The following is a 12,636-nucleotide window of genomic DNA, read 5'->3' as shown; positions in this document are numbered from 1 at the left end:
ATATATATTCATTTAATTCTCATAATAACCCAAAGGTCTAGATATGTGTATTATTATTTCCTCTCTATTTATAGGAAAGGAAACTTAGGCCTAGGAGGTTAGGTAGTTTGCTCAGGGTGCTGCAGTTAGTGAGGAGTGGCTCTGGGATCTGACCCTGGCATTCTGACTCTGATGTCCATGGTATTAGCCACTACTGGTCACTGCCTCTCCAAAAGGCTGTGTGGGATGTGGAGAACTGGGTACCTCTTTGGATGCGCACAGTGCTTCACTAGTTAGGCACTGCTATTGAACTACAGTTCCCAGCATGCAACTAGGCTATCATCTTAACCCCTTCCTCACCAAAAGTTCCTCACTTTCTTGTATAAAAAATGTTTAGTGGCAAATGTGGCAAAATTTGGTCTCTCTAAAGGATGATTATACAATTGAGGCATGAATGCAGATGTAAGTGGGAGTAGATAGAGAAGATGGCAAGATTCCAGGTTAAAATATCTTGTGCATTTTTCAGTATTAAAAGGAAGACCTTGGAAATTACCATGGGAAAGATTGTTTTTTAATTTAGAAATGCATACTGTGGGAAGATCAGTAAGGCGGTTGTAATGCACCCATTCTCAAACTTGGCTGCACTTTGGAATCACCTGAGGAATTTTTTAAAATCCTTGGATTGCATCCTAGGTTCTAATTTATTTGGCCTGTAGTGCTACCTAGACATTGAGACTTTTAAAAGTTACATGAAATTCTAAAGTAAAGTAAAATTTGAGAATCCTGGTTTTAAGGGAAGGGAATATTCAGGTTGGGTCATAAAGATTAATCAAAATGTGACTAGCTCAAGGAACTTTTTAAGAAACAAGGGAGGGAGACATAACAGATTCTAATAGTGGTTCTTGGCCCTGGCTTCATGTTAAGATCACCTGGGAAATGTTTTTAAAAATACAGAGACCTGGTTCTTACCCAAGACTGATTGAATTAAAATCTCTGAGGATGTATGCTAGTACTGAAGCCACCCCTGAACAGTGGTTCTCAGAGTGTGAGGCCAGACCAGTAACATCAGCACCACCTGGGAACTTGTTAGAAACACACATTCTTGGGCCCAACCCAGACAAATGGAAACAAACTCGTAGGGAGGAGGGGGGTGGGGAGGGGAGGTGTGTGCAGCAATCTATGTTTTTACAAGGCTTCCAGATAATTCTGATGTACTCTTAAGTTTTGAGAACCACTGACCTGGGATATAGGCTCTGGTTTTCAAAGGAAGCTCTTGGGCTAGATGATCTGAAAGGATCCTATACATGTAGATTGCCCCAGCCAGGAACCCTATTGGATAGTACATTACTAGAAAGCAAGGAGAATGTTGAGCACGTTCTTGCACGTCCACAAGTAAGTAGCTATTTGGGTTTTGTGAGTTCTGAGAACATTGGGCTTAGTTGCCTCTTGCTTCATGTTGCACCATATGCCTGAAGCTGGTGAATGGATAAACATTACTAGTGGCTATTCCTGGATGATCAAGAAACCTTGCAAAGACAGAATGAATGATTATTTAGTGAGGAGAGTATTAAAGAAGACCCTGGGGCAGGGTAAGGGGGAGGGGGAGGACTTCTTATCATTTTGGTCTTAGAATTCCCATCAGGTGCTATGGGCATGAATTTAGAACACTACTGCCCTCCTAGGAGGTGTTTGCCTGAGGGCATTACTGCTGTTACTCTGGCTGCAATTATTGGACTGAAGATGCTGACATCCTGAAACTCTTAGGACCTCTACACATAACAAAAAATTGTCCTGTCCCAAATGCTCTTAGCATTCCCACCAAGAGGGAAAAAAAAAGAAGTTCCCATAGTGGGGAACATAAAAATCTCCTTGGTGCATTTTTCTAAACAGTAATCAATAATCCATTAACTCAGGAAAGCTGAATGATCTTCATACAGAATCCAAAACAAACCGACAGCTATCCTCTGGCAAAAACTGTGGAGAGGCTGTGTGGCTGGGGACAAGGCATTTTATTTCCTTAGGCCTCAGTTTCTCCATCTTTATAGCATTAACATTCTATAACTTTTGAATTTCTCTTCTCAGAAAGGAGAAATACCTTGTAAAAATAAAAGCTTAGAGAAACTTTGTTTTTTCTCTTTTGTGTATGGTAGACACATGTACTGCAGTTAAGCAAAATGGATATGATAAAGTACAAATCAAAATATACAGAAGCAAACAATCCCAAAATATTTTTGATAAAGTATGATTTTAGCACTTTCTCTGGAAATGTGCTTGAGTTTTTCAGAACCAAACATCAAAAATGCAGGCAAGGCCATGGTAGGCCATTCTTCCTACTGGCTAAACTGGAATAGAAAAAAAAAAAAAGCTGTTAGGGAATAAAACAAACATAATTCTAAGTCATGGGAAAGGTGAACATAATTGAGCCAGAAGTATAATTTGGGGTGATTTTGTTGCCCTAGCGTGGGATTTGTTTATTGGACTATAAAGTTGAAAAAGTGATTATTCTCCTTTCTTCTTCTTCTACTTTATGCCTGAATCACTCCCAAGATAGTTATTAGCAGTCATTTTTTCTTAAAACAGACACTCCTTCATCCTTTCAAGGAGATCATTAACTGCTTTTTGTTTGTTTTGGTTTAAGATTCTGAAATTAAAAGGAGAAACATGCTTTGGAAAATTGAACTTCAAGATGTTGGATTTCAGGCTTTTGCTTTGGTCTTATCCCTTTAGTAAGGCTCTGTTTTGTTTTGCCTGGCTTTATACTGTCATTCTGGTGGAACTAAGAGCTTTCCATTGTTGCCTGTGACTTGTGGCCTGTATTACACCCATTAGTTTCGGTTGGAATGATGACCCAAGAAGGTTGGAATTTGACCCAAGAAAATGGCAAGGGGATGACGGAACTGGTGATGACCATAGGATTAGTGACTACAGGATGGGCATCAACAACAGGGAAGCATCAAGCTTCTGCACCAGCCCCCTCCTAGGCCCCACGTTTAGCACTGCCCCTACTGCTCCCAGCAGTGGAGGGAGGAAGTGACTGTAGGATGAACATCAACAGGAGGAAACAATACTTGCTGGGTTTCCAGCAGGACAGATGCTCAATTGATCATCTTACCTGCCTTGCAAGTGAGGCAATATCATCCTCACTCTACAGCGAGGAAACAGAAGCTCACAGAGATTAAATGACTTCCCCAAGACTATTTAGTTTCAAACTAACTTCTGTCTGTTTCCAAAATGTTTATCATGTGATTCCTTACTTTTGATATGTATGAAATTATGGGCAGTTCTTGAGGCCTTGTCCATATGAAGCAAGTATTATGCAAAATGTCTGTACAGTATCATTTGTTAATATGAGGCATGGAAACCACCGAGGCTGACCTAGTCTTAGTTCCAGAGGCTCTCTGGGGATACCTGGGAGATCTCTTGGGCCATCCCAACCCAGTGGAATGCAATCTAGTGAGGAGGTTACAACTCATTATCTGACGGCCATTTACCAGTTCAGTGACCTTGGGCAAGATTTTACACTCTCATCCTCAGTTTTCCTCATCTGTAGAATGGAGATAATTAGTAGTACTCACCTCAGAGATGGCTATATAAAAAAGAAATGAGGTAATGGAAGAAAATGCCTGTCACATAGCAAGCTACTATTATTTTGATCTATCTCCCACTATTCAAAGTACCCTTATTAGAGCCCCCCTCCTGTGGTTGTCAAAGTGACTGAGGAAGGAGGGATGAGAGGAGAAACCAGGCCAGAGGAGGGGGAGAACAGACTAGCATGACTGCGTTCCTGACATAGGCTATACCCTTCAACCTCAGGTGGGTAAGTTATGGGAAGGTGACTAGAAAATTTTATGTTCAAAAGGTTTGTAAGTTAGTAAGGTTTGTTATGCAGATAAGAGTCCTCTCAGGTGATAAAAGTTATATTGGAGAGGGCACATGTTTACAAATGGAGCTTATGTTACCTTTACAAAGGGAAACATATCCTGCTTCTGGACAGGAAGGGAAAGGGCAGAGAGCTAATTGCTTTCAGCTCAAAACAATTCTAAAAATAGTGGCATTTTTTGGGGTGACATACTCTGATCTTCTTTACCGGGCTTTGCTTGGGTATTAAACATTGTGCTAAGAACCTTCATATGTCTATTATGTTATATCATTTGTTTCTCTTAACTCGGTGAGGTAGGTATTAGCCCATTTTTTCAGGTAAGGAAACTGAGGCTAAGAGGTGAAATAGGTCATAAACCTAACCAATGGCAGAGGTAGGATTTGAACCCAGGAAAATGAAAAATTAATTGATCATTTCTTAGTAAGGGGCATTTTTTTTTTTTTGCAGGAGTGGAGGTGGGAGACACTATTGTTCCTAAAAGGGGGCCTTTAGGGAGAATCATGAAAGGGACCCTTAGTAGTTGTAAATCCTCCAGCACTTGGTGGTGCTGGCCACAGGAGAAGCTCAATAAATATGAATTGAGTAAGTAGTAAGAAAGGGCATGAAGAAGGGAGTGAGGGAATTCATGAAGCCCCTCAGATGGTCTCTCCCAAATCATCAGGACACTTCCAGGCTTTCCCCTGACCAATCCCAGTCACATGTCAGCTGCCTGTGTCCTCCTCTCTTGCATCTTGCAGCTCCCAGGAATTTGGCAGGGGGGTGGGAGTGATTGGTTTCCCCCACTTTCTCTGGTCTCTGAAATCTTAGGTCTCAGCACTGGCTGCTCCTGTGATTCAGTCTCCTTGGCATCTTTAGATGCTGCTGCCCAGAAGAGACACCCATAGCACCTTTCATCTCAAGGGACAGAGGATTACAATAAATAGCAAATATAAGGACATTATAGAGGTGGTGGAAACTTCCCAAGTTCCACAAGTGGAGGAGCTTGGGAAGTTTCCATAACCTGACTCCCTATATCATGGCCTCCCCAGAGTCAGACAACGGTCTTGCCCCTTGGTACATAGGTGATCTCGGGCAGATATTTAACTTTCCGGACCCTCTGCAAAATGCACCTATCTCTGCAAGGTGGGGTGAGCATTCAAGAAGATTGTGTATTTGAAAGTCTTAGCACAGAGTAAATGCTAAATATGTTGAAGTCCTACTCTCCACTATGACTATTATTGGAGACTGGGCCTTTGAGGAGGTAATTAAGGTTCAAGGAGGTCATAAGGGTGGGGCCCTAATCCAATAGAACTAGTGTCCTTATATAAAAAGGAAGAGACATTAGGGGTACACCCACATGGAAAAGGCAATGTGAGGACACAGTGAGCAGGCAGCCATCTACAAGTTAAGGAGAGAAGCCTCAGCAGAAACCAAACCTGCTGACACTTCAATCTCAGACTTCCAGCTTCCAGAATTTTAAGAGAATAAATTTCTGTTGTTTAAGCCACCTAGTCTGGGGTATTTTTGTTATGGCAGTCCTAGCAGACTAATACAAATGTTAACTCCACTTCTTTTCTTATTGTTTGAACAAACTCACACATTCAAAGGCAACTCAGAATTTGAACTACAAAACTTCTGATCTGCCTGAACCCAACTGGAGCCACTGGGACTCAAAACTTGGAAAGAAGGCAAAGGGAGTTTAGCATGTCTTCTCAGTGTCATAGTGGAACACTGTTTACAGGCGTGCCCAAGGATTAACAATGAGCTGGGCTGAGGAGTGAACCTTTGCTTGAATTTCTGCTTACTGTTGATCAAAGGCCAATTTTAAAGTTACTTCTGCACTAGTAGACTTGTGCCCAGTAGAGAAGTAAATGAATTCTGAAAGGTAAAGTATGTAATTCTCAAGTTATGGTTCTATTGTCTGCAGGGCATTAGCCAATTTTATATCTAATCCAACTGTCTTCTTGTAAGATTCTTTCTCCAATGCCTATATGATTCCAGTTCTAATTATCTTTAGAACCAGCTTCCCCTTCCGTCACTAATGAGTTGAATAAATCTCTGACATGTGTTCATACAAATATAGAATGAATATATGTCAGATATTTATGTTTTTGACTTTTGAAAACTATACTTTAGCAAGTACAAGGAATTCTAATATTTCTAGAATATAAATATCACACTTTAAGGTGATATAAGGCCTTTTAGGATTGAGGTTTGTTTTTTTTTAATTTCTAGATCTCTGTATTAGTAGCTTTAAAGTGCCAATGTTCAGGAATCACAATATTTATTAGCTACAGAAGGATTTGATTCCTTCCACAGACAGAGCAAACCTAAAGTAGATTGTAAAGTTGTTTTCTTTATCCTTTATTCTACTTTTCTTTCCTTCCCACCTTGCCATATACTGACAGGGCTCTTTAGCCTGGCTCTGTTATTCTATCTCCTTGTCTCAGCTGGTAAGAAATGATCTGGTAAGACATAGGGTATGGATGACAGCAGGGGGTTCCTCCAAGGCCATTTGTATTGAAATAATGGGCAGATGCTTTAACCTAGTGGCTTTCAGATTGTATTTCTAAGGCTTTGTATCTACTTCCCCTGACTTTCTTTCTCCTTGCCTCTCTTCCTGTAAATACAATTCTGCCAGAACAACTCCTCTTATACACTAAGATTCAGGTAAGATTTAATGTGAATGATCAATTAATTAGAGATTCATTTAACCCAAAGAAATAAAGCCTTAATAATGGCAGAAGCGATTGTGGTGGAAAGGGAAAAACCCTTAAGCCAAGACACGTAAAGAGTCCTTGCTCTGCCATTTACCAGCTGTGTGATCTTGTGCAAATCACTTGATTTTGTGGAGCCTGAGGTCCATACTTACAACCCTACCTTGCAGGTGAATTGGGAACATTAAGAGAGGTTATGTAAAGTGACATGTAATTGTGGAAGGGTTGCTATCAGGCATTGCCAACATGCAATGAAGGAAATTATGGGGACCTAGAACTTCTACATTATGCTGATGAAGTAGCCAGCTAGTCACATGGCTCTTGATTTTAACCTTATTGTATGAAGACTTGCTCCCTCATTACCTTAAATTCCTTTTGCCACCCATCTGCTTCTAATTAAAATTTGGAAGTTTCATGAAAATTCTGCAGAAACAGTTTTTACGAAAATGTCTCCAGTGAAGCAGATTGTGCTGCTCATCCAAGTCAGTTCTCAAGCTAATTTAACTCTCAGCCCTATAGCCTTCGTAGGGAAAAGCAGGGAAAGCAGAAATGGGGCTGTGACGAGCGGTGCCAACTGGACTGCCTCATGCTTGTGACTCATTTCAGAACCATTATCATGTCAATAGAAGCATCTCCCCTGTCCCCATATTTTTTGTAAGGAAATGCTATTAGGAAAGCAAGGTCCAGAGGAACATCACATTAACACTGTGATCAGGCTTAAAGACAAAGCAGGGTTAGACACCCAGAGATGCCACGGTCACTGGAAAAAGGGGAAGAAATAGCATTGGGAAAAGTCTACGTACCTAAAGCAGGGCAGATACCACATGATAATAAATAGCTAGTGCTTACTAAACATTTACTAGGTTCCTGACACTGTGCTTATAAATCAATTATCTTGTTTGATCCTCACCATTGCTGTATTAGTCAGGGTAGGCTAACTGCCGTAACAAACAATCCCCAAATATCAGTGACTTGATATGGGAAAGGCTAATTGCTTGCTTGTGCCCCACCCTTCCCAGGACCTTGGAGTCTTCCATTGACTCTGCATCCTGCCAATGGATGAGGGGAGAGTGAGAGAGCACTTAGGTAGGCTCCCATGGGAGGTTTCTTAAGGTCTAAGCCAGGATGTGGAATGCACCACTTCTGCCAATATTCCACTGGCCAGAACTCAGTCACATGGCCCTACCTAACTGCAAGGGAGTCTGGGAAATGTCCAGGAGGTATATGACCACATGGAAAAGGAAACAGAGTTTAGTGAACACATTGTTTCTGCCATAATAGCTCATCATCATGTTTATTTTACAGAAGAAACAGAATTTTGGACAGAGGAAGTAACTTGCCAAGTAGCATATAGTAAGTGCTAAAACTAGGGTATGTTCTCGAGAACAAGGCAGAGGGATCACTGCCCTCAAGGAACTTCTTGTCTGTACCCGAAAGTTCTTGCTCCATGATCCTTCTTTTGCTGGTGCCGTCTAGCTATGTTAGAGGGAATTCGAAAGCAGCTCTAAGGTTACCCCAGGAGAACAGAGTGGTAGTCATCAGTATGGGAAGAGAGCAATCGCTACTCTGACATCAGCAGATTGAAGATGGACGTCTTTGTTTCACATCTGTTTTCTCCCATGAGAAGCAGTTGGCCTCACTGATTATGTCCTATTGAGCGTGACCTTTCTGTTTTTCTCTGTTGGAAATGTGTAATTTAATGTGAAGCATCTATTGATGGGCTGCAAGCAGGAAGAATTCTCAGGATAATGTGTGTGATTTTCCCCTTGAAATAAATTCACATTTATTAAGTGTCTTTTATGTACAAGGCATGGAGCAAGGTGCTTCACATACATTATCTCATTTAGTCTCATTTAAGCCACCCAGTTGCCTCTGATGTAAGAGGCATCATTAGCCAGCTTTTACAGATAAGACAAAAGGGGAAGAGGAAATGATAGCTCAGGGCACAGAAAAATGCTAATTCACTTCCGAGGGACAAATATGCTTTCTCTCTGGTTTCTAGTGGGTGGATTTCGATGAACAGTTTTAACGTTCATACCTGCTTCACATTTGCATAACCCTTTCAACTTTTCAACTCACTGTCAACTCTTTCATATCTCATCGGATGCTCAGGCTAGTCCTATGCTGATAACAGTCTAGAACTATCTGATGATGTCTTTTTTTCAATCCTAAACTCTGCAGAGAAACTTGCTTTTATTACTTAGCTAAGGTCCAGGATGATGCCAACAGAAATCTTGCCTCCAGAAAATCTAATCCACATCTTTACCTGCAGGGTCTCCTTGGGGTGGTGTAATCTGTTGCTTAGTACAAGCAGCACACATACATCAGTACTCTCATATCAGAGCTGATTGCCATGATTGCATTTGCCCCTAACATTCTCTAAAGCTCTAGATTCTAGACATGCCTTTACTACCCTGTCCTTTCCAGGATCTTCATGGCACTCAGTTCACCCCAGTTAAGGATAGCCAAAGAAAAAAGGAAGATAAGAGCAGGTTTGCGTGTTTGTGCAATTAGATGCATTTATCCTAAAAAACAAACAAACAAACAAACAAACAAACAAAAACCTAAAAAAAACCAAAACCTTCCACTGAAACCAGCATGAATGAAGCAGGGTGGGAGTGGGTGATGGCAGATGAAGCATAAAGCAGCTGCTTACTTAATTGCTGCAGCTGGTGCCATGGATTTGGCATAATTTTTCTCCTCATTTTTAATTATTGGCACCGGTGCTCATTTCACTTTTTAGTTGAAGCCTCCGAGGAGAGTCCAGGAAGCTGCTCTGTTCCTCTCTCACTTTTCCAGAAAAGCATGCTGGCAGATTCTTACAAAGATTGTTAGTAAACCCCATTCTGAGTGTGTGTGTGTGTGTGTGTGTGTGTGTGTGTGTGTGTGCGCGCGCGCTACTTAAAACAACTCATTGATTATAGAAATAGAAATTGGTTTACATGAAATTTGATCTTTTGTTTGATTCTGCCAAATTTGCCATGAGTTCCATTTGTAACTTCTTTCAAAAGACTGGATTCAACTGTTCAGACTCATCTGAAGTGACTTGGATTTCAATTGGATGTCTGAACCCACCACTTACTAAGGTGTCTCCCTTTAAAACGCAGGTTGTTACCGACTCTGGTTGCTGCGGCACACTCATTTTGCTATTTGACTTTTCTCCTTTAAGTGAGAAGGGAAAAGTTGAGAAAATGTAGGATGCAATTTATTTTATGCACTGTCATTCCAAAAATGTTTATGAAGATCACACACACCGTGCCAAAACCTTATGAAGAACAAAACAATGTGCCAAGAACAACACAAAGAGCCAGGAGGCGTGCAAAGATAAATAAGATAAAGCCCTTTGCTTTCAGCTGGTTGGGCCTTGAGAAGAAAATGCAAGGAATAACATAAACAGTTTTGAGAGAAGGACCAGTAATACACCAAAGAAACGCATGTGTGGACCAATCCCTTCTGACGGCAGGTCTAACGTAAAGGAAAAAGAGCCTCACTTCCCCGCCATCTTAAAGTAATGAGACTTAGGGAATGCTACTCAATTACTGTATTTAAGGTGAAATTTAAATTTCTATGCATTTACCATACTTTATCTCCTTCTTTTGACTCTACTCTCTCTCTGTATGTGTAGTTAGTACAGTTTTAAACTGAAATTTAAAAAAAAATCCAAACCTTTATTTCAGGCTGCATTTAAGGAAGGGGGGAGGAGAGAAAGGTTGTAGTTCAGAGAGGGCACGAGGACACCTGGGTTCTGATCTTGTTTTCATCTTCATGGGTCCGGGTCCCAGAGGGCTTAGCTTGGGTGACTCCCAAGACTTCTTTCAGTGCTAATGGTCTGAATGGAATGTCTCCCATCTTGTGCTGAATGAATCCAGGGCTGTCCCCTAGAAGCAAAGGGAACAGGAGGCTCAAGGGAGTGTCAGAGGTGCCAGAAATGGGAAAGAAAGAGTGGCATTGGGGTGACATACTCTTGGGCTCCTCTATTTCTTAGCTTCCTAGTTAAAGACCACCTCATTTGTAGAAAAAGCATTAAGTTCAGAGCCACTCAAATTTATAGTGGGTCTGATTCCTTTTATCTCTCAGTGGGTATAGCACTGGCTCTGAAAAATATAAACCATGGCATGGCCTAGCGAAGAAAATATCTAAAAGAACTGCAAGCTGGCTATATTTTGAGCTGAGTTGCATCCACAAATAAGCCTGAAGGTAAATGAAGTGAATTCTAAGGAACAGACTGAAGGAAATTGGAGAAAGTGTGGAGTGAGAATGAGGAATGCCATGTCTCTCCATGGTTCTTTCCTGTCTAATTTCACAGCCAGCAATCTGGTCCAGGTCCTAATTAACCACATGGCCATTGGTTGCTGCTGGTCCCCAAAGGTCCCCTCCCTTCAGACTCTGCCTTTCCGGCTCACACATCATTGTCCTTCCACAAACACTCCACTCACCATACTGCTCCCCTAGGCAGTGACTTATCATGAGTTTCTATTACCTGTCACATCTCATCTGAACTCTAGGGCTTGGAATCTTTTATCCAGAAAGCATGGTATTAAAAACAAGAGATCTAGCCCTGGCCAAGTAGCTCAGATGGTTAGAGTGTTGACCCTATACGCCAAGGTTGCGAGTTTGATCTCTAGTCGAAGCATATACAAGAAGCAACCAATGAATTCATAAATAAGTGGAACAACAAATAAATGTATTTCGATTTAGTTTTTAAATATGGAAACTATCATTATGTACAGAGGACTAGACAGTGTGCTGAAAATTCACAGGATGAATACAAATATTATCAAGTTTACAATAAATAAAAATAACATAATTTTTAAAAACACACACAAAAACAGACCAGGGGATCTAGCTTTAACCTTGATCTTTGCAGCTGTGTGGCTTTGGGCCAGCTGTTACACTTCCCTTGCCTTCATATTCCTTGTCTAAATGACTGGGGGCTGAGGTCTCAACTGTAAATGATCTCCTAGAACTGCTGACCGCCCTGGTCTCACATTTCTCAGGAGTGCCCAGATTTAAATATGCTGGCCCACACTTTCAATAGCATCTAGAAACTTGGCAGACCTTGAGTCCCAAGTTTTAGTTTTTAAATGTCATCCACTAGCTTCCCAAGGCCATCTCTTGTTATTCTCTATAGCATTCCTTTGCTCTGGACAAATCAGTGGCCTCAGGCTCCGAACAAACCTAACTGCTTCCATCTTATCTGCTCTGGCTCTGAGCCAGTGCCCCTGATGGAAAGCAGCTCCCAGTCCCCTATACCACCCCACGGCTGTCAACTCCCCGATTAAAGCCCTTTTTAGCCAGAAGTCCTCACTAACTAACTATACCTAACAACAGGCATTCTTTCCATGGGGACAAGTTCAATAGCCATGTCCTTGGCCCCAGTGGCCTTTGACAATCTATTGAGAAATTCCAATCATTCCTCCAAGAGAACTTTTTTGGGTAAACATAATTTACACTTCCTAGGTACCTCCCACGCCCCATTCAGCATTGTATAACAGATGTTTTCTTTCATTGTCTCATAGTCTTCACAAGCTATACTGGATGTCTTGGGGCTTTTCTCCTTTAAGTGGTGACCCTTCCCCTAATGTTGGACAATTTAAGTGTTTAGTCTTTCAATATTATAAATCTCAGTACATGTAGCTTTTTGAATATTTTGCATCATTTCCCTAGTTGACTCAGATGTGTTGTTATTGTAAGACAAACTTTCTTACGGCATCTTGTGGGGTGGCAAGCCTTGCATGTACCTATCTCGAACTAACTTTCTGGCACACGCCTACAACTGTTGTCCCAGACCTCCTCTGCTGCTTTGGCCTCCACTTCACTCTCTCTGTCTTCTGGGAGATCACCTTCCCCAGGACACTACATCGCTTTGTCTCAAAGATCCTTGCTTCTTCAACTCTTCCCTAATTCAGTGGTTTTCAGTCTGCAGGTGCATTGGAATCCCTTGGAGGGCTTGTTAAAACACATACTTCGGGGCTCATCCCCAGAGTTTCTGATGCAGTAGGTTTGGGTTGGAGCTGGGAAATTTGCATTTTTTCTTTATTGATTAAGGTATTACACATGTGTCCTTATCCCCCCATTGCC

Source organism: Myotis brandtii, unplaced genomic scaffold (genome assembly GCF_000412655.1).
Source record: "Myotis brandtii unplaced genomic scaffold, ASM41265v1 scaffold810, whole genome shotgun sequence".
Taxonomy (NCBI): Eukaryota; Metazoa; Chordata; class Mammalia; order Chiroptera; family Vespertilionidae; genus Myotis; species Myotis brandtii.
This window is presented reverse-complemented; position numbering follows the sequence as displayed.